A 24,644-nucleotide genomic window follows, 5' to 3' on the forward strand; every position below is an offset into this window, starting at 1 on the left:
CACATGTAATAAAACATCTAACTTTATCAGTACGAATATAAACAAATAAGATGTATTTTAGTACTCACTATCAAGCTAGAATACCGATACTGGTAAAGTTTAAAATATATTTTTGTTTAATTCGGTAACGAGCTAGTTATATTTATAAGGCAAAGCTAAAAACGGGTAGCATTGATACATTTTTGTTTTCAATAACATCAGTTATACTGTGATGAAGATGAATTTCGTGTAAGATTCATAGCATATACTGTGTTTTGTAAGAGTTTCCATGATGAAAGCATTGTTGATTAGCAGTAGCTAAAGCTAACTTAGGTCTAAAAATAAAAGTTCCTGAATGCAGTGTACTAGCTTTTACACATGCATTTTATTATCTAAAATTAAATTTTGCGAAATTCAACACGAAAGCGATGAACTTGAGCTAAACATATTGAGTATTTATCATACTAATGGCTAAGTGTATAATATTGTAACTTTATGCTAAGTAATGTCATGCTATATTAGGCGGCTTCATGTGCTAGTGATACATGCTTAAACCGAAAAAACATAAACCGAAAAAATGTATAATCAAAATGAAAGTTTACCTGTCCAGCAGAAATATAGCCAGCAATGAGTCATTTTTCAGGTCCCTCAGTTCTCGACATCGTTGGAAAGCCACGGCCATATTTAGTCACGTTTGATTTTTTTGTTTATCCAAAGACTTTTTGTGCATTGCCTTTACATGTAGGCCTTTTTTGCATTGTTTGCCTTCGCTGACTGCAAAACTCGGCACCGTGCATTTTGAATGCGTTTGCTCTTCCTAGGGGTGCGCGCATGTGTGGGCAGATCCTGTAGCGAAAGCAATGGTCGCCATGGTAGCGAGAGAAATTGACAGTCTCCCAAGCCAATCATTTGTTTCGTCCCGAACGAAAATAATGAGCGGTGTTTATTGCAGATTAAAATGTCTAGAGTCACTTGATTTTTATACTCTCCTTTTCAGAGTACTTACATTTTAATTATGTATTGACATATAAAGAAAGTTTAAACAAATTTGGACAAAGTGTTTAGATCATTCCTACCTACCCTACCTTTAATAAGGTAGGGTAGACTCGAAACGGAGGCCCGCTTATTACACGGCTACTTGTCTCAAGTAAATTAGACATGAAATATTGTCTTGAGATTAAATATTTTTTTAGCTCTTATGCAAAGTTTCCGTCAAGAAAAAGTTACAATCTGCTTTAAGCCTTTATCTATTGCTGTAAAGATTTGTTTTTACGGTATGTTGAAATTAATGCTGAAGGGGATAGTTCAGTCAAAAATGAAAATTAGCCTATAATTTACTCACCCTCAAGTCACCCTAGGTGAATATGACATTCTTCTTCAGATGAATAAAATCTGAGTTATGTTTTAAAAGTCATGGCTAATCCAAGCTTTATAAAAGCAGTAGCTGTTTTTGAAGTCCATAAAAGGCATCTGTCTGTCAAATAACGTGCTTCACACGGGGTGCTTCTGAATCGATGCATTTTTGCAGCGAATTGATGCATTTTTGTAATATTTCAAACTTTATATAGTAAAGTTTCGGGCGATCGCCTTCTGTTGAAAGTGCCTTCTCCAAATTCAAGATGCTTACGCTACGTCTGACCACCACAACTGGTAACATAATTATTTTGAACTGCAGAGGTACATTCAACACTTTTCCCATAAATTGATTACGGAAGACGATCGGCCAAAACATTATAAAAGTAAAGTTTAAAATATGGATATTTTTCTTAAACAAACCATTATTAACCCCCTAGAGCTGTGTGGAGCACGTTATTTGACGGACAGATGCACTTTTATGGACTTCAAAAACAGAATAGTCCCTGCCATAGTCACAGTTTTTTTTTTTTTTTTTTTGGACTACTTGAGCTACCATTTGTCCACCAATCTTTTACATGCTTTCATTTCAATATGGAGGATATAAATAATAAATAGATCCAAATCGGAGATAATTGTTTAGATTTCTCTGCTCACTTATGTGGGTTTATTATAAACAGACACTTCTGAAGTCTATTTAAATGGGGGAAAAAATTAACGTTTTTAGTCCAAATCGGTACATGACTTCATAGTCGTTGGGTGATGATAAATGTAACTTAAACATGTTTAAGGCTTTATATTCTAATTGGGTGCCCCACAAAGAGTTTTATTATTATTGAATACAGTTGTGCTACTTAAAGGGGGGGTGAACACTCAGTTTCAGTCAATCTCATGTCAATCTTGAGTACCTATAGAGTAGTATTGCATCCTTCATATCTCCGAAAAGTCTTTAGTTTTTTTATATTTATAAAAGAAATATAGGCTGTTCCGAGTCTTTCCGGAAAAAAACGAGCGGCTGGAGAGGTATCGTGTGGGCGGAGCTAAAGAATGACGATCCCGCACAAAGCGGTGACATCCTCAAGCGTTGAGAAGAAAACGGCTATCGATCAGATTCAACTAATACATATATGATCCGGAGGCTAAAATAAATTGAACAGGAGAAGCAACAACAGCAGGACGTCCGTCTCTGTGGTATGTACTGTATTTAGTGGCCTGTCAACACTTGTGTGTGTTTACTCGCAGTTTATGAGGAAATGATTCGGTTTATGGACTATTGAATGCGACTAAACAATTTTCCTTAACAAACAAAACGGTTTTGCACGTCAGACTAGTGTAACGTTATACATAGAACAACAATGGAGACCGTTAGCGCATTTGAATGACGAAGCACGCTTTGTGAGAACGCTAGGTTTATGTTTGGGTGGTTTTACTGACACCTATATTGGTCAGCTAAACAAATGTATTTAAACACACACCATAGATCGCATGCTCCATTGATAAATGAACTAACGTTATACACGATCGTGTCGTTTACTGATGTTTACTCACGCAACGATAGCTAACAACATTGACATTTGAAGCAGTTTTACTCACCGTCTGCTTCCAAAGCAGGACCGAACCATTATCGTCACCGCTCCATCAAAAACACACTTCTTTGGTAACTGTTGATTTTGTGAAGTACTGTGACAGCAGTGACCGTGGAGATCCACTTTGCGACCTGATTAAAGCGTGATGTTGTGCCGCTTCCCGTCATTTCTGCGTTCAAATCGGTTCAAATGCAGCGCTGCCTTCCCGGAATGCTGTCCTGAAGCGTTGAAGTCTGTTGGAAACTCAGAAGTGAAGACCAGGAGAGCTTGGGTATATCTTTCGGGCAGGCGTTCCTCTTTATTGAGAAACACACGTGCCGTCTGTGTCTGCAGTCGTCCAAGTCTAATTCTAAACAGTATACATTGTAATTTATCCACATTTCAGGGGGAGGGATTTACACAGTAGAGGAGGAGACAATCTAAACAAAGGAATGCACATGTTGTTTAGGTAAAAGGGACACACCCCATACATTTCCAGGTCACCAGTCCTAATCCTATCAGCATAACAGTGCCAATCAAACCACCAATCCAAATCCTATCAGCATAACAGTACCAATCAGACGAATAGATGCAAATGTGATCACTGACCATGTTGCTTATAGATCAGGAAGTGCATAAAGACAAAAGACTGATTAGCTTGATCTCCTTAGAATGTAGTCAACCTGAAACCTCCAAACTGTAAAGCATTATGTACATAACAAACTGTTAGTATACTATTACATTGGAACCTTGATATAACAATTTATAAATTTGTAATCCCACAGTCCCCCCTTTGAGAGTTCTAATAACTCTCACATAATACAAATTTAAACCTTTATAAGTCCATTCTATAGCTTATGTTTGTTAGCATAAGCCCCATCTTCAATTCATGTAACTTGAAAAAGTTACAGGCACATATCACTTGCTCTGTGTTGATTGTCTGTAGTGACGAATGACATGCTGACACAGAAACAAACATGCCACTAGGGTCCGTGTAGTTCTTACAGGTAATGTTCTTTTGTGGTTGGAACAGTCCTTGTGAGTCATTTGTTAACCTTACAGGTTTCCGAACCATGAAGAATTATCTTCAGTCATCTGATGTAATTTTGCTTAAAGATCAAGAATGTCTTGTTGGATTTTGTTCAAGAGTACTTGACCACCATGTTTGTGCATAAGTGAGTCCTTGAATGCAGCCATCTTCTGGTTTGTGGTTGGAGCTGAATTATGTAGAAACCAGGGTGAACCTGCCGTTGAATTGACTGGGTAGGATGTTGTAGACCAGAAGTTCCTCCCATCATATGCCACCCATGGGATTCTTGCTTCTCCTGAAGGTGGGTGTGGCAGGCAGACATTCTTTCCAGCAAACATGGCATTTCTTGACATATTCATAAGCTCTAAGAATATGTTGTTTCTGGAGTCTACACTTTGTGCGATGTCCATGATGATTAGTAGCAAGGCAATCTTGATCATGTTGATAGATGACTGAAGTTCCCCTAGGTGATTCTCTGCGTTGTGTATTTTTTTTATATGACAGTTGGCTCAGTAGTGGGTCTAGTTGTTCTCTAGAGGTTGTGGCTTCATACGCAGGTGTGGAAGTTGGTGCGTATAGGTCTGGGGACAGCCATCAAGTGGTATCTGCACAGAGTAAGAAAGAAAACAAAAGACAGCAAAGCAGTATTTGTTCTAAAAGACTGCAAACATTGGGGTTGTTTCCTCTGTTCAATCTGAGTCTGCTACTGTTGTTCCTTCTTTCCCTATGTCTTAATTCCTGCGACACCTAAAGAACAGTGAGGTAAGGATGGACTAGTGGGTAGGGGAAGGCCTATGAGGGAATCTTCACCGCAGGATTGGCCCCCGATGCCTGTTGCATTCGGTTCTTTCCTGGGCTCCTCACTGGTCCGTGTGTCCTAACCTATCCCTGTCGGTGGAGGAACAACTTTACAGTGTGACACATGCGTCCAAGCTTTCCTTCCCTGACACAACACTGCAGCTGCTGTAATCAACATCACTTGATGTGGTCCATGCCACTTAGGCTCTAAGGGCTTGTTTTTGAATGACTTTATCATCACCCACTGACCTGGGATGATCGTGTGTCCACCTTCTGGTGGCGTCTGCCAACATGACTCAACTCTCTCTCTGGCACTCTGTACTGCCTTTGTGAGGTTTTCACAGTAAGTGATCAGGGCATCTGAGGCAATGTGAACATCAGCATTTCTAAGATCAATCACGCCTGGCATCTGCATTGGCCGTCCTGTAATAACCTCATGAGGGCTCAGTCCTACGGATCTGTTAGGTGACGCTCTCATACTACACAGAACTGCTGGCAGCGCCTCAACCCATGATACTCCTTCCTGATGCATTTTGCTTAGTCTGGTTTTGATTGTTCTGTTGGCACGTTCAACCTGTCCTGATGCTTGTGGCCTGTAGGGGCAGTGAAGATTCCACTTAACTTTCAACATTTTAGACACTTCCTTGACTACCTGTCCTGTGAAGTGTGTACCTTGATCTGAGTCAATGGAATCTGGTAATCCCCATCTAGGAATGAAATCAGTGACAAGACATTTAGCGGTATGTGCAGCTGTAGCACGCCCTGTTGGATAAGCTTCTATCCATCTTGAGAACTTGTCTATCACAACCAAAACGTCAGTTTTACCCTTACAAGGAGGCAACGATATGTAATCAACTTGCAGGTGACGAAATGGTCCTGGTGGAGCTGGGGTATGTGTTGCTGCTGTAATTGCTGCTGGCACATCATTATTTTTCTGAAATGTAACGCATCTTTTGACTGTTTCGTTAGCTACATTTCTGAATTTTGAATTCCACCATTGATTTGAGAACCTGTGATTCATTGCTGCTGGACCACTGTGACCCAAATTGTGTATTTGTTGAGCCAAATATGGAAGCAGTGATTCTGGGGCAACATACTTTCCCCCCTTGGTCCAGCAGCCAGATGAATCCACTGTGGCTCCTTTGTCTAACCATGTCCATGCTTCATATAGAGGAACATCTTTGTACAGGTCAATTATTGATTCAGGAGGCAGAATCGTTTTCTGTGCTGTACTACCTGAACATACTTGTACAGTTGCATAGGAACAAGCTTGTTTAGCAGCTACATCAGCAAGAGCATTACCTTTAGCTTCCATAGTATTAGTTGTGAGATGTGCTTTCACTTTGATTACCGCTAATTTCTTTGGAAGTTTCATGGCAAACATTAGATCTTTTACTAATCCAGCATGCTTAATGGGGGATCCAGCAGAAGTTAGAAACTGTCTACTTTGCCAAATGACACCAAAATCATGAATTACCCCAAAAGCATACCTGGAATCAGTGTAGATATTTGCAACCGATCCTGAAGCTAGCGTGCATGCCCTAGTTAAGGCTACTAGTTCTGCAGCTTGAGCTGAAAAATGATCTGGAAGACGTCCTGAAGCTACCACTTCAGTGGTGGAAGTGACTGCATAACCTGCTCTTCTGTTACCTACAATCACTTGAGCTGAACCATCAACAAACAACTCCAAATCTGCATTCTCAATGGGAGTTTCTGCTATTTCACTTGTAGCTGCGTATGTAAGCGTAACACAATCGTGAGTCATTTCTCCTTCATCCTCTAACAAAACTTCAGTCATTGCAGACATCATACATGAGGATGGGTTTGTGACAGGTGCACGCTGTAAAACAATGTTCGGGGCTGTGAGGGTTGTTAACCAATTTCCCCAACGAGAAGAGGTGACAGAGGTGACTTTTGCTTGATTCAATAGTGCGGACACTGCATGAGGGCATCTTACATTTACAGTCTGTCCTAACACCATTCCTGATGAAGCCTGAAGGGCCAAATGAACTGCCTGCACTGCTCTAAGACAAGGGCCCATCCCTTGAGCAACTATGTCCAGTTTACCAGAATAGTAATGAATTGGGCGCAAAATGCCCCCATGATCTTGCATTAGACATGCAGTCATGAAGCCTAAGTGTTCATGGACATAAAGCACAAAGGGCCTGTCAGATTGGGCAATTCCTAATGCTGGTGCTTGACATAGTGCTCTCTTCAAATCATTGAAAGCTTTGAGCTGAATTTCTTCCATACAAACAGTATCAGAATCTTTAACTTGGCCTTTCAACAAGTCATAGAGAGGTTGTGCAATTGAGGCATATTCTTCAATCCAAGGTCTACAGTAACCTGCTGTTCCTAAAAAAGATCGGAGTGATTTAATAGTATTAGGCGGAGGTATAGCTTTGACAGAAGCGGCTCGATCCTGTGTAATAGATCTATTTCCTGCACCAATTGTTTGACCCAGAAATGTGACTTGGTTTTTAGCAATTTGAGCTTTGTGAAAGCTACATTTGTGTCCTTTTCTCTGCAAATAGTCCAACAATGCTTTCAAGTCAGTTTGATGTACCTTGTGATCGGTAGAGGCAATCAAAATATCATCAACATATTGAATCATGGTGGACTGTTTGACTGGACATTCTGGGTCACACAAATCACGTCTGACAGCCTGATGGTATATGGTTGGGGAATTCTGAAATCCCTGTGGCAACCGTGTCCACTTGAATTGTTCATAGTCAACTGTGAAAGCTAACCATGCCTGGCTGTCAGAGTGCAAGGGTACAGAAAAGAATCCATTAGACATATCAATTACTGAAAAAACTTTACAATCTAATGGTAAGCCATTACAAATTGTAGATGGATCTGCTACAAGAGGGGTGATTTTATCAATATGTTTATTGGCTACTCTGTAGTCTATGGTGAGTCTCCATGTCCCATTGGATTTTTTTATGGGCCATACAGGTGAGTTACAGGGACTGTTGGTTTTAGCTAGCACTCCTTGCTGCAACAACTTTTCTACAATAGGTTTGATTCCCTGTATAGCCTCCTTATTGATTGGATATTGTTTGGTTACAGGAGGTGGAGTTCCTGTCAATTTGACTGGTTCTACGCCTGTCAAAAACCCACAATCATCCTTATCTTTAGCCCAAATTGGGTGATTCTGTAAGAAAGCATACTCAGGAGGGGTTGAACCATTGGTAGAAACTTGTGCTGAGGAAATTTTTATGCTAGTAGATTCTGAGGACATGTCTAAAGTTAGATGTACTTGTCTGAGTAGATCCATGCCTAGAATTGCACCTGTATTTAATGGAGCACATAGCAATTTTGTAGTCAGAGTCTTTGGGCCGAACTGTACCTCTATGGATGGTGTTTCATACAAAACCGAGTCTTCACCTATTACACCAGTTAAACAAAGTTTAGTTTTCTTGTACGGAATGTTTAAACCTTTAGCCAATTTTGTAGGAATTACTGTAATTTCTGCACCTGTATCAAGCAAAAAGTCAATCTCTTTCTCTTTTATGCTACCTTTCACAAATATTCTCTTGTCATTGTGATGGATTACAGGGGAAAGGTAGCTACTCACAGCCCCAACAATTAGTTTTTTGCCTGTTCATTTTGTGCTTTTAGAAGAGCCTGAGAAAGCTGTCCTAAAGTTTCAGTGTACCCTGGCGGAACTACTTCAGGATTGTAGGCGGGCTGAGAAGGAATAGAATTATGCATAGTATTTATTTTACTATCTCTCAACTTTTTCCTACACTCTTTCTGCCAGTGACCTGATTTTTCGCAGTAGTTACATTTGCCTTCTCTCTTAGGCCTTCTTTTAACTTGATTTCTTGTGCTAAACTTAGCTGCTGCTACTCTTACTTTTGCCTTAACATCAGCATCTCTTTCCCATGTAGTTAACCTGAAACCTCCAAACTGTAAAGCATTATGTACATAACAAACTGTTAGTATACTATTACATTGGAACCTTGATATAACAATTTATAAATTTGTAATCCCACAAGTCGCATAGGAATAGGAATGAGATAGGAATAAAGTGAAGCGCGGTGGGACAGAAGTGTTGCACGGACGAGTGGATCTGCACCTGAGAGAGTGTTTATGGGCGTGCGTTTCCTCTCTCGCTCTAGTCACACGCGCGCGCACCCTACCGGGAGAAGAGCCCGTACGGCCCATACAAGGACCTTCCGCTCTATCGACGTCAAGCCGACCCATACTCGAAAAAAACTCTCCGAAACTTGTGAGAAACCGGAAGGAGTATTTTTGACACAGAAATACTCCATCAAACGTCCAACATTAGTTTTTCAAACTTTGTCTATGTTTAGGATGGGAATCCAAGTCTTTAACAGTGTAAAAAGCTCAGTATGCATGAAACAGCATTTCACCCCCCCCCACCCCTCCTTTAATGCTTTTGTGAAAACCATTCATTTTTATATGAATGGATGTTTAAAAAATACAGCATTTGTTTGAAATACAAAACTTGTAACCATGTTACAAGTTTTTACTGACACTTTTAGTCAATTTAATGTGTAATTGCTGAGTTCAAGTATTAATTTCGTTAAAAAAAATGTTTGAATGGTAGCGTATCTCTTCATTGTCTCAATACAGCAAAGATGCATGGGAGACAACTAGATGGATAGATAAAAATCAAATAGGTAGAAAGCGGTTAAAGAGTGTTTGGATGTATGTGAGGGAGAAAGAGGGCGGTGCAGGCACCTGCATCAACATCCTGAAGCTGACTCATAAATCCTGTGCTGTGGTTGGTGGGATTGATTGGGTGTGGGGGGTATCAGTGCAGACACACTGAAACAGGAAGCAGCGTGTAAGCGGAACACATGGGGAAATTCAATTCCAGGCGTTCTCATCTCCTCTCTTTCTCTTCTCAACAAGAAACAGGCTCTAGTAGCCACATTTATGACAAAGAGACAGATTAAGAAAGAAAGAGGGAACATGAATGTAAAGAGGAAAACGAAAGCAATGGGGGAATAAAAGAGAGCGAAATCGGAGCTGAATCGGAGTTAGCTGGCGTTTTACTCAGTGGTTGGATTCCAGCACTGCTGTCAGTCCATGTTATGTCATCATCCGTCATCAACTCTCAGTCCAAGAGTGGGACAATTACTCCTCGTCTGTTTCTCACGTCCGACTTTCCATCTGTCAACGGTTGCTCTTTGATTAAAAACCTCATTAGACACACAATCTTCACCCTGATTTGTTTTGATTCGCCTGATTGGGTGTCAGCAGGGCTTTTGTGAAGTATTTTAGCATTTGTTAGCATGTACAGAGCAACATGTTCACTTTGAAAAAAGCGTATTGACTTCTGGATTAATTGTAAGCAGAGCTGGAGGCAACGGCGCTTGTGTTTGCCATTTTTGTCACTGTCATACTCCATTTTTACCAACACGGAAGAAAAAAAATGGTCTTGGGCTAGAGAAATTGGCTTTGTTTTGGCCCCTTAGACATGGGTATTTGTGTAATAGTGTATGTTATTACCGTCTTCATAGTATAGTAGAAAAGCTCTGTTGTTAGGTGTCTAATGCTTATGTGTGCTTGAAAGACCCATCATTTCTTCTCTCGCTCTCGCTCTCTCAGCATGCGATCTCATGGCGATCTCATGGCCTTTCTATGCTGGATTGTTTTTCTCTGTGATCAGTGAAAATATACATGTTCTCAGAGAGGAATGTACAGGCTAACGTGTTGCAGGTCCTCTGTCTCGTCTCTCTCTTTCTCTGGTGCTCTCTTAAAGTATAAAGCAGCATGGACTTAGCAGACCTTCCACTCTCTCTACCTCTTTTTAGTCTGATAGATTGGTGGTTTAGAGTCTTGTGAGGCGTTTGTATTGCGAATGGTCTGAGGGGCTTTTGGCACCGCGCTGATGCTCCTAAAAGAGGGATGTTGTTGATTTTGGCCTGTGTTAAGTGAGGTTCGCTGTGTCTGACTCATAAACACATCTTCATGGTCTGACCATCTGGATGACGATGCATCTCACTTTCAACATTCCTCTTCCTCTGTTACGCACTCACTCTTTATCAGTCTCCTCCTCTCCCCCACACACACTCATCATATCCTCTTCATCCTTTTATGTCTATCTTTTCAATCCATTTAAAGTAGTTCATTAATTTCTTTCATGCCTGACGTTGCTGTGGCTAAATCAAAGTTAGTCTTGTATAGCTGATTAAAAGTGTTCTATGTCCTCTTCCCTATCATTAGTTTCATCTTGATATTTATGACCGAAAAATTAATACCTGTGTTCAGTTGGTTGAATTCCATACCGCATTATGTCATTCAGATCTGTGGAAAGCCGTCGTTAATCTGTCTGAATATCGGTTTGTATTGCACAAAGACGTGTAATTATCTTGTGCGATACATATCTTTTAAAATTTTAATACATTGCCTTAATTAGAGAGGAGGCAATCATGTGTTGTTCAAAAAAGGAAACATGGCTAAATTTATTGAAATGGAATTTTAACAATTTCCTATTGCTTAAGTGGACCAAAAATGAGAACTATGTGATTATTCTGTTTCAAACATGAATGACTTACATTTTTATGAACACATTTTTTTCCCCCTCTAGATTATTTATTACCATTCCGTTCCAAATAATGGATGTGAATGTGGACTGTCAAGCTCTAACATAATTTAAAAAGTCATGCTATAGTCTTCTGTCATACAATTTAATTTTTTAGTCAGTGATAATCTCTTCCAGTGAGCTGTTAACTGCTGTGGATGGATGTCAATGAGCTGGACATATCAAGAAAATCGTACATTTCCTGTGTTTAATGCTATAATCAGGTTCCACTTGCGTAAGGGACAATTCAAGGCAGGTTGTACAAAAAAGTTCAAGGGATACGCCACCGTTTTTGTTACTGTTATCTTCTTACTCGTCTTAGTTAATTATGACGTTGATACATGCCTCTCTCGTCTCAGTGCGTCCACTTTATCGTTCTGCCGCGCTGTGACATTCTGATAGCATTTAGCTTAGCCCACTTAGCCCAGTTCATTCATTAAGTACCAAACAGAGATCAAGTTAGAAGCAACCAAACACCTCCACGTTTTTTCCTATTTAAATACAGTTACACAAATAGTTGAATGATCAAGTATGGTGAAAATAAAACAGGGCGTTTTTCTAAGCGGGTTTAAAAGGAGAACTATAATGTATGGCGGAATAGCACTTTGAGAGTACTTCGACTCGACGCAGTAAAAAGTCCCACCTAAAAAATTCCTCACATCTCTCCCTCCACCTCTCATTTCCGTCAATAGGAGGAGAGGATTTTTCAGGCGTGACTTTTTACTGCGCCGAGTCAAAGTACTCTCAAAGTGCTATTCCGCCATACATTATAGTTCTCCTTTTAAACCCGCTTAGAAATGCGGCACATTTTATTTTGTGTCACCCTACTTGGTCGTTCAACTATTCGTGTAACTGTATTTAAATAGGGAAACCGTGGAGGTGTTTGGTCACTTCTAACTTGATCTCAGTTTGGTACCATAGTGAATGAATTTGGCTTAGTGGGCTAAGATAAATGCTATTAGATCGTTACCGATCAATAGAGGTATGTATCAACTCGTCTTAGTTAAGGGAAAAACATAGTTTAATATGAAAACACGTTGGCCTATCCCTTTAAAGCTCAAGGATGGATCAATATCAACTTTTCGTGATCTAGTTTATAGTCTCCAGAGTGATACTGGTCACACACAGCATTAATGAAGGCAGAGCATGCACTTTATTACAGTTCATCTGAAGGCATAAGGTCTCTATATATTTGTTTTACTGTTAGTTGTAATGAGTGTTATTGTGTAGTTTGCTGTGTATGCTGATGATAATGCAAGGGTTAGGGTTTATGGATAAGACTTTAATGTGCACTTCTAATAGTAGCTAAAAGCAAGATGGCAACATAAGTTAAAACCAGAATTAAACTGTACCTGTTTCCAAATTTATGCAGCATATATTCTCTGGCTTCCGTTCGAACTGAATACCATTATTTTCTGGCATGTTCTGTTGTTGTTGCTGCTGCTGCAGAGCTGTTGAAGCTCCACCCTCTTATTGAAGAACAGGCAGGGAGTTGCAGGCTCATTTGCATTTAAAGGGACATACACAAAAACAGTGTTTTTGCGCCAAAAAAGTGCAAATTTTAACAGACTATAAAACATCTCTCTAGGGTACTTTGAGCTAAAACTTCACATACACACTCTGGGGACATCATATAATTTTTACATCTTGTAAAAATCGTTTTGAATGGAAACTGTATCAACTAATTTGTTGAAAATATCTGACTCAAAAGAAGGATTTACATACAATTCGGGCATTGCCACTTCTCTGAAGAAATCATATGAACCTGCCAAGGAGAGTTAGGGCAAATTGCAAGATTTTCAATAAATAGTGTCTTAAATTCTATTCTCTTCCTCACAGAAAGATGAGAAACAAACTTCAATACAAAAATGTATTCACAACTTCATAAGCCTTGGACTATAGCACATTTCAAATGGACTAATTTACAATGCTTTATAATGTTAATTAATGCTAATATTCTGCTATTTTAGAATTTGACAGCCCTATAGTCTTCTAGTGCTCCACAGAAGAAGTAAGTCATACAGACTTTTGATTAAATAGTAATTTTTTGATTCTTAATTTTAGTCGTATTTTGACCAGACATGCTCACTGTCTCATCATGTCAAACACTGGTCATATGACAAATAGAGCCGTCATCAGTCTACCATAAACTGTGCAATCAGTCAGTTAACGATTATTATTTCAGTTTCTACCCGCGGCCCCAAAGCTGTCAGTCTGTCAGCCGTGCAGCCTGGAACTATGTCAACATGACTCTGACCTGACTCATTCCCACCCATAATAGGATATAGACACAGCCTCCTGCTGCAGCATCAGTGCCTTTTGCAGAACAAAGTCTTTGTCCTACAAAGCACACACACACATTGACAAACAGAATCAGGAATTCTTTAGCAGAGGGAGACTGCCCAATTCCTGATGGATATCAGAATTCCCAGACAGTTTCTTCCAGTCACTTCAAAGGATGATGAGGCAATTGTCTTCCTAGGAATTCCGTTCGTTTGCAGGCTGTCGTTTGTGGGAAGTTTTACCAGTTGTGGTATTGTGAAACCTTTTTTATTTTGTTTATTTTTTACTCATTGTTAATCTATTCCACTTCCCTGTTCTTCCCAAATCCCTGTTCCTGAATAGCAGCTTTAGTAATATGTATGTATGTATGTGTCCACCCAATTATTGAGGGTAGTTTGGAGAGGACTGCACAAACATACCACACATTCAAGCGATTCTTTTTTTTTTCTGATTGTTTGCTTTCCGTCTGTTTTCTACCCCAAAGTCAAGACAGAAATCAGTGCCAAAGGTCAAGCATATTAAACGCCCACCCACTTTGATATATTCATTCCTCTTTTTCTCTCGTTCTTGCTCTGGAGAATGCAGTGTAAATGATGCCGTTTTATCATTTTGGGCTTCTGGTATCGTGTTTGTAGGTCATGCCAACCAGATGGATTTAGAGGGAAAAGGCTCTTTTTCAGGCCTTATAAGGACATGATGCAGGCAAATCTCACATTTACCATTTGCACTTGGCATCTTTCTTTCTCTCCACTCCCCGTCTGCAGCCAGGCACTTTACGTGGATTATATAAACCTGACACTTGTACAAAAACTATTCCTGAATAGTCAAACCAAAAATTATTCAGACACCAGATATATTTTTTTGCTTGTGGATGTTGGACACTATAGTTCATTTATGTAAGTGAAGATAGCAAAATAAAGGAAACTGACGTATTATACCCACAAATTCTTCATACAGTGGACTACCTGTAAAATGTATATACATTTTACAACACAGACTGAACAAAATGAAGCATTGCTTGGTAATTGGTTGATATCAAATAGTATTATCTAATTGTGTAGTTAAATTTAACGGCTGACAGTTGATTGGTTAATTGTAATCCATTACATACCTTTCTATCAGTTATCTGACATTTATCAAGATGAATTTGTTCTGACACAGTTTAACACAGAGTTATTTCTCATAGTATTGCCATTTTCTAAACTATAGCGAATAAACTGTGATAATGTGAGAAAATGTTGAAGTTGTCTGAATAAATTTAGGTTTGACGGTATATATAAAACATGTGGCAAGTTCTTGGAGATGTACTTGTTGGTTTCACATGCTTTTGAAAAACATTATTCCCGACACTCATTAAATACAAGTACACATCTTAATCGGTATAGTTTAAAAGTTTATTTATAAAATTATGTTTCATGATAATTTTCTTTTAATGATTAATTGATAAATCAGTAGGATTTGGGGTTCTCACCACATGAGATATTATAATCTTGCTTTACCCTAAAAAATACTCTCATCTGATATTTATCTGATATTTATTGACTTAATGACATTAGTCACTTCAAATTACTTCAAATATATATATATATATATATATATATATATATATATATATATATATATATATATATATATATATATATATATATATATATATATATAATTTTTTTTTAATCTCTACTGTTTTTTTTTCTTTCTAAGAAATAACATTTTTAAATATTAAATAGATAAAATATAAAAATAAAATAATTTATTTTCCAGAGCTGTATTGTTTTAATCAAGCTTTTTTTCCTCCCTTCATTATGATATCAGGACAGTTGTATTTACCCCGACATTACGTTTTTGACTTTATGCCCCATTCGCCAAAACTGAGTGTCTTGTCTTTGACCCAAGCTTTTGTCCTGTTTTTCTTCACCTTCATCAGTCTTCTGTAATTGCTCATCCATTTGTGAAAGCGGCCTGTCATTTGAAATCACATTCAGGTGAATTCCTTGGGAGGTGGTTGCGAGTGTTTTGCATGCTGCGCAGAGTATGTGTGCAATAACACATTAGAGAACATGTTCTTCAGGTCGGACTCAGGCGTTTTATTTAACATTCCTGCCTGTCAGAAAATACGAACATAAATACAAAGCATTCAGCTGCCAGTCTAATGTGCCAGTAGACAACAAAAAAATGGATTCCGAAGATGTTACAAGGTTTTTCTTTTCTTCTCTTTAATCACCCATTAACTCACTCATCCCTCCCCCCCTCGGTTCTCTTGCACTCTTTCTTTCTCTCTTCTTCGCACTCTCTCACGCACACACTCAGTCGTTCGTGCCATCTTTTGAACCTCGTACTGCTTCTTTGGGCGTCCTGAATTCCACGTGTTTAATTCGGGCATTCCTTCCCTTTGCTCGCAGACAAAACAACAACAACAAAGAGCGAAAATTCTCTGGACCGTGAGTTCGCCCCTTCTAATCACTCGCAGGAAATGGGCTCCTGAACAGCATAAGAGAAAGAGGGCAAAACAAGCTTTGGATATATCGTGTGGTGAGTTTATGGTTGTTTATTAATGTAGGCTTCGTGAGCATAACTTTGCTTTAAAGTTTCTGGTAATGTGTCTTAGTGATTTTTTTTTTAAAGGTAGTTTTCAAAACTGGATTCAGAATGTGATTAGTAGTAGTTCTTGATAGGTTGGTTTTTGTTCCAATCAGCTCACTTGTTGTTGGCACACTAAGCTGTGTTTGCTCATATCTGCACGTCCATAATCTGCTGTTAGGCTTCTAGTTCCTATCCAGATGGACACATTGTTCAACAGATAGTTATGAAACTCTTTGGCTGAATTGTTTTTGCAACGCTCCCTGGAATACTCTATTCTGATTGGTCAGTTATAGAATTTTTTGTCAAAAATTGTTGTATAGTGATGAGCAGAAATACCAATGAGTCAAACGATGAAGTCACTCAGACAAGTGTCAAAAGGTCTTTTAATGAGAGAAGTTTTTTTTTTATTTTTATGAAATGTACTTGATCTTTACTTGATGCTTATTTAGAGGTCTACAGTATCTTTATGATCTGTATTCCTGCTATGTGTGTGTGAAAGTGAGATATGGAAACTAAAGGAAAATATTATGTATCAAGAGGGAGAAAGAACTACAACAAAGCAGCACTGAGTGTCTGTGGTCTGACTGTGTGTATGTGTGTGTTCCTCTGGCAGACCTCGGTTTACCTTGGCCAGTATCTTACAAACTGTTTATTCATCTATGAGGGAGAGCAAAACTACCAAACATACACATACATGCTATCTAAATTAGGGCTTCTCATATATTTTTGTCATTTACATTTATCATTTATATGTATTTTATAAACTTTATCAATTATATATTAAATATAGATATACAGACTACCTATATAAAAATTGGGGTTCATTTTGTTATTTTGAACTATTTTGAACTTTGGACTCAAAGCAAAACCAAAAATATCAGGCTTTTTCAAAACCATCAGCTCTATCGAACAACAATGCTGACAACTGTGCCAGTATGAGAGAGAGCGATAGAAAACGACAATGTCATGAATGGGATAGTTCCCCCAAAAATGAAAATTAGCCCATGATTTACTCACTCTCAAGTCACTGTAGGTGTATATGACATTCTTCTTCTTTCAGATTAATACAACCAGAGTTATATACATAAAAAAAGTCCTGGCTAATTCAAACTTTATAATTGCAGGGATTGTTGCTCTGTTTTTGAAGTCCATAAAAATGAATCTGCCCGTTAATGGAGGTTAATAAAGGCCTTCCGAAGCAAATCGTTGCATTTGTGTCAGAAAAATATCCATATTTAAAACTTTTTCAATTAAAGTTCTTGCGGATCGCCTTCTATGGAAAAGTTTTGAAAGTGCCTTCTCAGAGTTCAAGATGCGTACGCCACGTCTGACCAGCGGAACTGGTTGCGTAAACCTTTGAACTGCAGAGGCACTTTCAACACTTTTTCCATAAACTGAACACGGAAGGGCGATCAGCCGAAACGTTACTTTATAAAGTGTTGAATATGTATAGTTTTCTTACACAAATGCATCAATTTACTTCTAAAGGCATTTATTAACTTCCCGAAGCTGTGTGGAGAACATTTTGGCGGATGCATGTTTATGGACTTCAAAAACAGAGCAACAATCCCCTGTAAATGCGAGTCATTACGAGAGCAATGTTTTGCTGAATTTTAAAGATAGTGTGGAAAGCAAAACTTTGAATAATAATTTTGTCTGCTTCCATTGCGTCCTTTGCATATCGTGCCGTTTTAATTCCTTTTCTGGATCAGAACGTCTTGGGCTGTTTCGCAAATGCAAATATCAGATATAGGTCGCTTTTAAAAGATTATGCAAGTGGGTCGTCAAAAAAATCGGACATAGTCACCAAATCGGAATTGTTCATCAAGACCCGCAGTGTAAATGCAGCCGAAATTTAATATTGACACCCTTTAATGTGACCTGACAGATCGCTCGAAAAGCATTTCGACCTTGGAAATAGCTTGTGTAAAACAGCTTAAGAAAACATGTCAAATTTACCTCATAAAAAACAATGATCATAAACTCGTTAGTCATCTAGAATAAGAACTAAAGAAAGGTAGCCTGACGTGGTCATACTCAGTTCTAGTCAGAATATGAGTCTAAAACTGCTCCATTGGGCTGTGATTATGGGGCGTGTTTCAACCGAACCAGGAAAGACCTCAATTGGATAGACCAACAAACAATCAGAGCAACGGAGCGACGTCAACAGAGCTCAAGTGCACTGTGTTGCCAAGTCCGTGTTTTTTTTCCGCAGGTTTTCCATGTCCGCGGGTTGAAGCGACTATTATGTGATATATAGACCCATGAGTGCGAATTTTAGCAGGCAACCTTGCCAAAATAACACACATTTTACCCCCAAATGCCATTTTTCCCCCGGAGAACCCCCCGAGAAGCTATTGTTCAGGGCTAGTAGTTGGCGGGTTTTGTGTTTAAAAACTTGGCAACCCTGTCTGCACGCGTGCTGAAATAAACGATCTTTGCCGGTGTTGTAAAAAAATTAAATAATTTAATGATACACAGAGTACTTACCCAACATGATCATCATTTCTGAGAGAACATTTCTGCATACAAACAAGCTCTCCGTTTAGGATTTGAACAAATATAATCCAAGCCCCTTTGATGACGTGCGTGATTACGTTACTGTTGATCATCTCTCCGTCATCGTCTAAAGCCCGCCCTGATGATTTCATTGGTCTGAACAGTTTCTGTTCAGGGATAATTACTCCTCTATGGATCAAGGCCAGACCAAAATTTGTGGGCGGGGCTAAGTTCGGCTGGCATCCAGGCTAAAAGAAAGGGGCACCTTTCTAAATGCACTTCCATAATCCTTACACTTACTTAACCTGTTGTCTACATAGAATGGAAGGAGCTAAAAATTAAATTGACTTCTCTCAAAAACATTACAGACTTCATGCTTGTGAAGGTTTGTCACGTTTTTGAAATTCTGGAGTATGGAAGTTGTACCCAAATCCACACTCTTCTTAATTAAATTCTTCTGTATTAATTGTCTCAACCTAATTAAAGTTATGGGCATGGAGTTTGTTTCACAGCAGGTTGTGATGGCTGACGATAGTAAGGCGAGTTACTGATTTTGTGCGTCTGAAATCAAAATGTGTGTTAAAGAGAGCGAGACACACCAAAGCTCAATACTTTATAGCTGAATAGGGAAGGAACAGTGGCGCCGGGTTTAAAGGAAGTCACTCACAAAGGGTTCAGATGGACTTTGGGACTATATACACACTAACAAACCATTTCCTCCTCACAAACTCACACACATTGTGAATATGTTAACTGATTTTACACTAGCAATGAACTTTTAAGTTATCTGGATGTCAGAGTTAGAGAATGAAACACACATTTTAGGAATGCAATCTATCAGAGAGTGTCAAGAGGAGTGGGTTATTAGTACTGTAGAGCTGTAAACACACCGCCATCATCATCAGCAGTCTCTAGAAATCTCTCCGTGGGCAATAACCTTTGATCTTTGAGGAATGCTAAACTGTCTCAGGACTGTTTTGTTTTTCATTGTTGGCGTAACATGTTCTTGTACCTTATTCAAAATGATCTTGTACTTTCCATGCACTTGTAAGCGTGGCATAAAAGTATTATGCCATATTTTGTGGCACTTTTGTTGCTAGATTTTGTTCTGTATTTGTCCAGGTGGTTTGCCCTGACACTTGAGGCAGTGTAAATGGTCAAAGGGTATTTTAGTCTTTTGAGGTTTGTACATTTCAGTGGATCTCACGGATTAAAAGCTTAGAACCCCGGTGAGGTCTAGATCTTTTTTTTTAATTGTAATAGTTGTACTTTTATTTAGGTAGTTCTGCTGTAGTATATCCTGCTGTGTTGTAATCCCCAAGCAGCAAAAGCAGGTCACCTAAAAAGAGCAGACGCTTGGTTTCTGTGTCATCCAGAGTGAGACCAGGAACTGTAAAGTGGTCACGTTGAATATAGACGAGTGTTCAGATGTTTGGGGATTTTTGGGTAATTTTTTTATGCTTACCAATGCTCTATTTATTTGATTAAAAACAGTAGTATTGTGAAATATTATTTAAATTGAAAATAACTTGTATATTTTAATCTATTTTATTTTATTTCTGTGATGGCAAAGCTGATTTTCAGCAAAATTACTCCAGTATTCAGTCACATGATCCTTCAGAATTCGTTCGAATATGCAAATTCGGTTCTCAATACACTGTAAAAAGAAATTCAGGTCTCCAATTGAACATGTTCTAGTGACTGACCACATCTAAAACTTTCAGTTGGCCAAACTGAATTTGTGTGAATTGATGCAATTTAATTCACACAAATTCAATTTGGCCAACTGAAAAATTTAGATGTGATCAGTCACTTGAACATTTTCATTTGGAGACCTGATTTTTTTGTACAGTGTAGAGTGGTGCAGGTATAGACATCACTTTGTCGACCAACAAGCAGTTCGCATCACTGGTTCCCTCGAGAAAAACCCCAATCGGATTTTCCCATAGGCTTTTGGATTATCGAAAAAAACAAGCTCTGTGATCAACGCAAGTTCATGATACTTACACATTTGTCCATCAAGATAAATGTAGTCGCCATAAGCAAAAGGCTAAAGGTAAGGTTGGCTATAAACTGACTACACCGCGGTCCCGCAATTTCGACGTCACCATCGCTAAAGCTTCTTTCAGTCTTTATCACAAAACATCCAGAAAGTTTGAGTTAGACTAGTTTATAAGACACAATTATGAGAATAGCGTGGCTGTAAAAGCGGACTGAGCTTACCTTTTCGGCGTGATGAAGTTTAATCTCCTCAACAGTCTCTGTAGTCCCATTTAGCCACTTGTTAACAACTATTAACAATTAATCAGTGAAATCATACCTGGACCACTCTATTATATATATTGAAAATGATTCTGTGATATAATATTTTTGTGGAAAACATGGTTTATTTTCAGGATTTATTGATGAATAGAATGCTCACAAGATCAGCCTATGAAATAGAAATGGGGTGTAGCACTATAAATGACTTTACTTTTTACTGTCACCTTTGATCAGTTTAATGTTTAATTTGCTAAATAAAATAATGTCTAATAATGTCATGGTTTAAAAAAAAAATCTTTTAAACATCAATGTACTGTATCTTAAAATGTTTGATTTTGTGGGTGACTTTAATGATAAGATCAGGTGGGAGAATTCCTGTCTTTAACCGCCCTGCTTTATCACAACCCCACCTTTAAACATTACGTCATCGTTACACTTGTTTGCTAAGCACAAAGAAATCCACACATTTCTATTTCATTGAATGATGTGATCATCACCGTACTGTCATTGTTTTTTTCACTCATTCAAATAGTTTGGAAACACAGAAATTGTTATTAAGTGCGTGTGAGAGAAACTTTAGAATAGCTTCATATTACAGTTGAAGCTATGTGATTAGTGATTTATAACAATGATTCTCAACAGATTTTGCTTTAGAACTTTTGACATTTCGTGTCGTTTATTTTTCAACAGTGAACAAAAAGGCCCTTACAATCAAACATTATATGCATTATATTAATAGTTAAAAAATAACTATTTTAATTATCTGTCTGTCTGTCAGTCCGTCCTTCCGTTTGTCTGTCCGTCCTTCCGTTTGTCCGTCCGTCCGTCTGACCATCCATCCATCCATCCATCCATCCATCCATCCATCCATCCATCCATCCATCCATCCATCCATCCATCCATCCATCCATCCATCCATCCATCTATCTATCTGTCTGTCTGCCTGTTCATCTGTCTGCCTGTCTGCCTGCCAGTCCGTCCGTCCGTCAGTCCATCCATCCCTCCCTCCCTCCCTCCCTCTAATCCACAAATGTATAGTTAGTTGCGTTTATTTATTAGCATTTTTCATCACTGTCCATAGTCCAGTCAGAACAGGCCCATTTTTAGGTTGTGACCCATCAGTTTAGAACCACTAGTTAATGATATAACATACATTGTTTCATTCAGTTTCCTTTCCTGTCTGCACTGCCAAAACTAATGATGGGGAACAATTAATCTCTCTCTGATGTCATAATGTTTTTCAAGCAGACAAACTTTCTTTTACATCCGTCATATGGCACCGCAATGTGCTATAAAGACTTAAACAGAATTTTGTAGCCCTTTGGATGATTGTAAATGGCAATTACGCATTTTTCAGTAACGTGTCTGCTGTGTTCAATCTGCTGATCCTGAGGACAAATGCTTCGCAGTTTAAAATACACTGACACAGCATGCAGCGCTTCAGATACGCTAGTGAAATTTTGTATCCCTGCTTTATAGGGACCTAAACTGGTATTCTCAGAAATGCACACATAATCAAAACACAATTGCAAACATACACACAGCGAGCAAGCCTCTTGACTTCTCTCGAAGTCTCCACAGTAACTCAAATAACAGCATAAATTCTGCTCAAGTACCTGCGTTTTAATAACAAACACGTGCGCGGATCTCTCTCTTGCTCCCTCCATCCTTTCCTGTTTGTTAAGTGCTGAAAACATTTCTGGATTTGTTCTTTGTTTGTGTCTGTTGGGGTCAGGGACCTGTGTGATGGATTTGTCTCTTCACTAAATTAAAATGATGTGTACATTTTTGTTGTAAGCCAAGAGGTATAAACCTCAAAATTCTATGGTAAATAACACATTTAACATTTTTTAAATGTAATGTTTGTTGTTTAACTTATTTGTTGCTGGAGATGGAGATGGAGGAGAGCGTTTCTGTGATGTTGTTCTTACATATTCAGGAAGAGTTGAAATATGATGAAGGATTATTTAAGAGGAGCAGCGTGACTATTTAACATGCTACTCCAGTGCACCATTTATGCAGTCATGTCAAAAAGATTTTTAAACCAGTTTGGAAAAACACTTTCATCCATATGTGGTCACAGCTGCTTTCTGTCAATGTTGCCAATAATTCAAATCTTTGACCTTAACTCACTCTCCTCGCTGTCATCAGTCTCATTTAAACTTGCATTTCCTCGTTACAGTTGCACATAGTAAAAACTTGTTGTTTATTTGAATTTATGATTGGGCTTGTAAATTTCTGTCTGCATTAGCAGAATTTTATGGGGGGGAGAACAAGGGCATGTTGTGTTGTAGATGCCCCAAAAGTATTTATTTGGACACTAAAGTTACACATTACCAATATGTCTTTATATAACAAAATGTAAAAGTGAAGTGGTCTTTTTAAAAGAAAGAAAGACGGAGAGCACAGCAACATTTTTCAAAGAAAACCAGTTGTAGCTGTTGGTATGATAAAACAACTGATGTATTGTTTAAAATGAAGTTTTTGAACTTTCTGGTTGTCAGTCAGTAAAACATTTTAATATGTTAAACTAATGTGATGAGCCACGCACTTGTAGTTATCTGGACATTGAGTTGGTTAAAAGTGACAGAGAAAAATGTCTCAAGTTAGTTCTGAGAAAAGCTATAGCGCCACTTGTTCGCTTGAAATGTTTTTATCAAAAGCAATAACATTGAAATATTTTTCAAGCATGTCTTAAGTGTCCAAATAGTTTTTGAGCTCACTGTATGTTTATATTCACCAAGTTTGTATTTCGAAGGGTTTGTTTGCTTATTGATTTGTGTTTTCCTTTAAAAGAGTCCCGAGTTCTTTTTTTCTTTTCTTTTTTAAAAAAAAATCTTTAACTCTTGAGAATGTCCAAACAAATTTGAATTCAACATGTCTTTATTTTAAACACTAGGCTGTTGTTTTCTCACCAGAGTCTTTTTGTAGCCCTGCTGTCTGCTCGGCCGTTCAGACGTACAGCCCCACTAAAACATCAGACTTCCTGTCCTTACTTTGCCATTTTTCCAAACGCGGTGAAGAGAGGGAGAAGAAAATGACATGACTGCACAGGAAACAACAAACTGAACATTATAGGCTGGTTTTTGCTTTCATGGAAAAATGTAAAAAATTGCTGCTTCAAGCTTCAGGTTGCCACTGTTTTGTGGCTTGTCAGTTTTTGCCAGAACTGCACGAGTTCAGAGGAGGCCAAACACACACACATCATCATCTCTCTCTCTCTCTCTCTCTCTCTCTCTCTCTCTCTCTCTCTCTCTCTCTCTCTCTCTCTCTCTCTCTCTCTCTCTCTCTCTCTCTCTCTCTCTCTCTCTCTCTCTCTCTCCTTTGCTTTCACTTTTTAATTCAGTGTGCTTTCTTGACTTCTAACGGTACAATATGGACAAATCATTTAATCAATACAGGGTCAGGTAGAAATAAATGTTCACATGTAACACTGATCTGCAGCAACAAAGCAACCGGAAGTCATAATGTTTTTCTTGTGAATTAGCCATTTCAAGTGTCTGGTGTTAAGAAAAGCTTAATTTTATTCCTCCTTTCAGATACTTGGCATAATGGAAAAATTCATGTGACTAAATGATTTCACTTAATTTATAAACACACAGTTAAAATGTCATTTTAGCTGCCAACTATTTTATTACTTCTCAAAATTTAATAGTTATTTATTATTACTACTTATTATTACTTATTATTAGCTATCTTTAAATTCTAAAGTCTTTTTTTTTTTTGTCTTAGT

The 24,644-nt window shown here is 38.4% G+C and overlaps 1 protein-coding gene across 3 annotated transcripts in view; it reads left to right on the forward strand.

Annotated features, from left to right (window-relative positions):
- Positions 1 to 24,644, forward strand: part of luzp1 (leucine zipper protein 1) — a 67,080-nt gene that overhangs the window by 19,806 nt on the left and 22,630 nt on the right. The window contains exons 1-2 of one of the 3 annotated variants that reach the window (XM_067455169.1): positions 15,565 to 15,765; positions 15,970 to 16,099. The exons of 1 other annotated variant lie outside the window; for it this stretch is intronic. The gene's annotated coding sequence lies outside the window, so the exon portion shown is untranslated. Of the gene's footprint in view, positions 1 to 15,564; positions 15,766 to 15,969; positions 16,100 to 24,644 lie in introns of those variants that run through there. One more of the 3 variants, XM_067455168.1, reaches the window with a different exon arrangement.

This window comes from Pseudorasbora parva, chromosome 10, assembly GCF_024679245.1.
Source record: "Pseudorasbora parva isolate DD20220531a chromosome 10, ASM2467924v1, whole genome shotgun sequence".
Taxonomy (NCBI): Eukaryota; Metazoa; Chordata; class Actinopteri; order Cypriniformes; family Gobionidae; genus Pseudorasbora; species Pseudorasbora parva.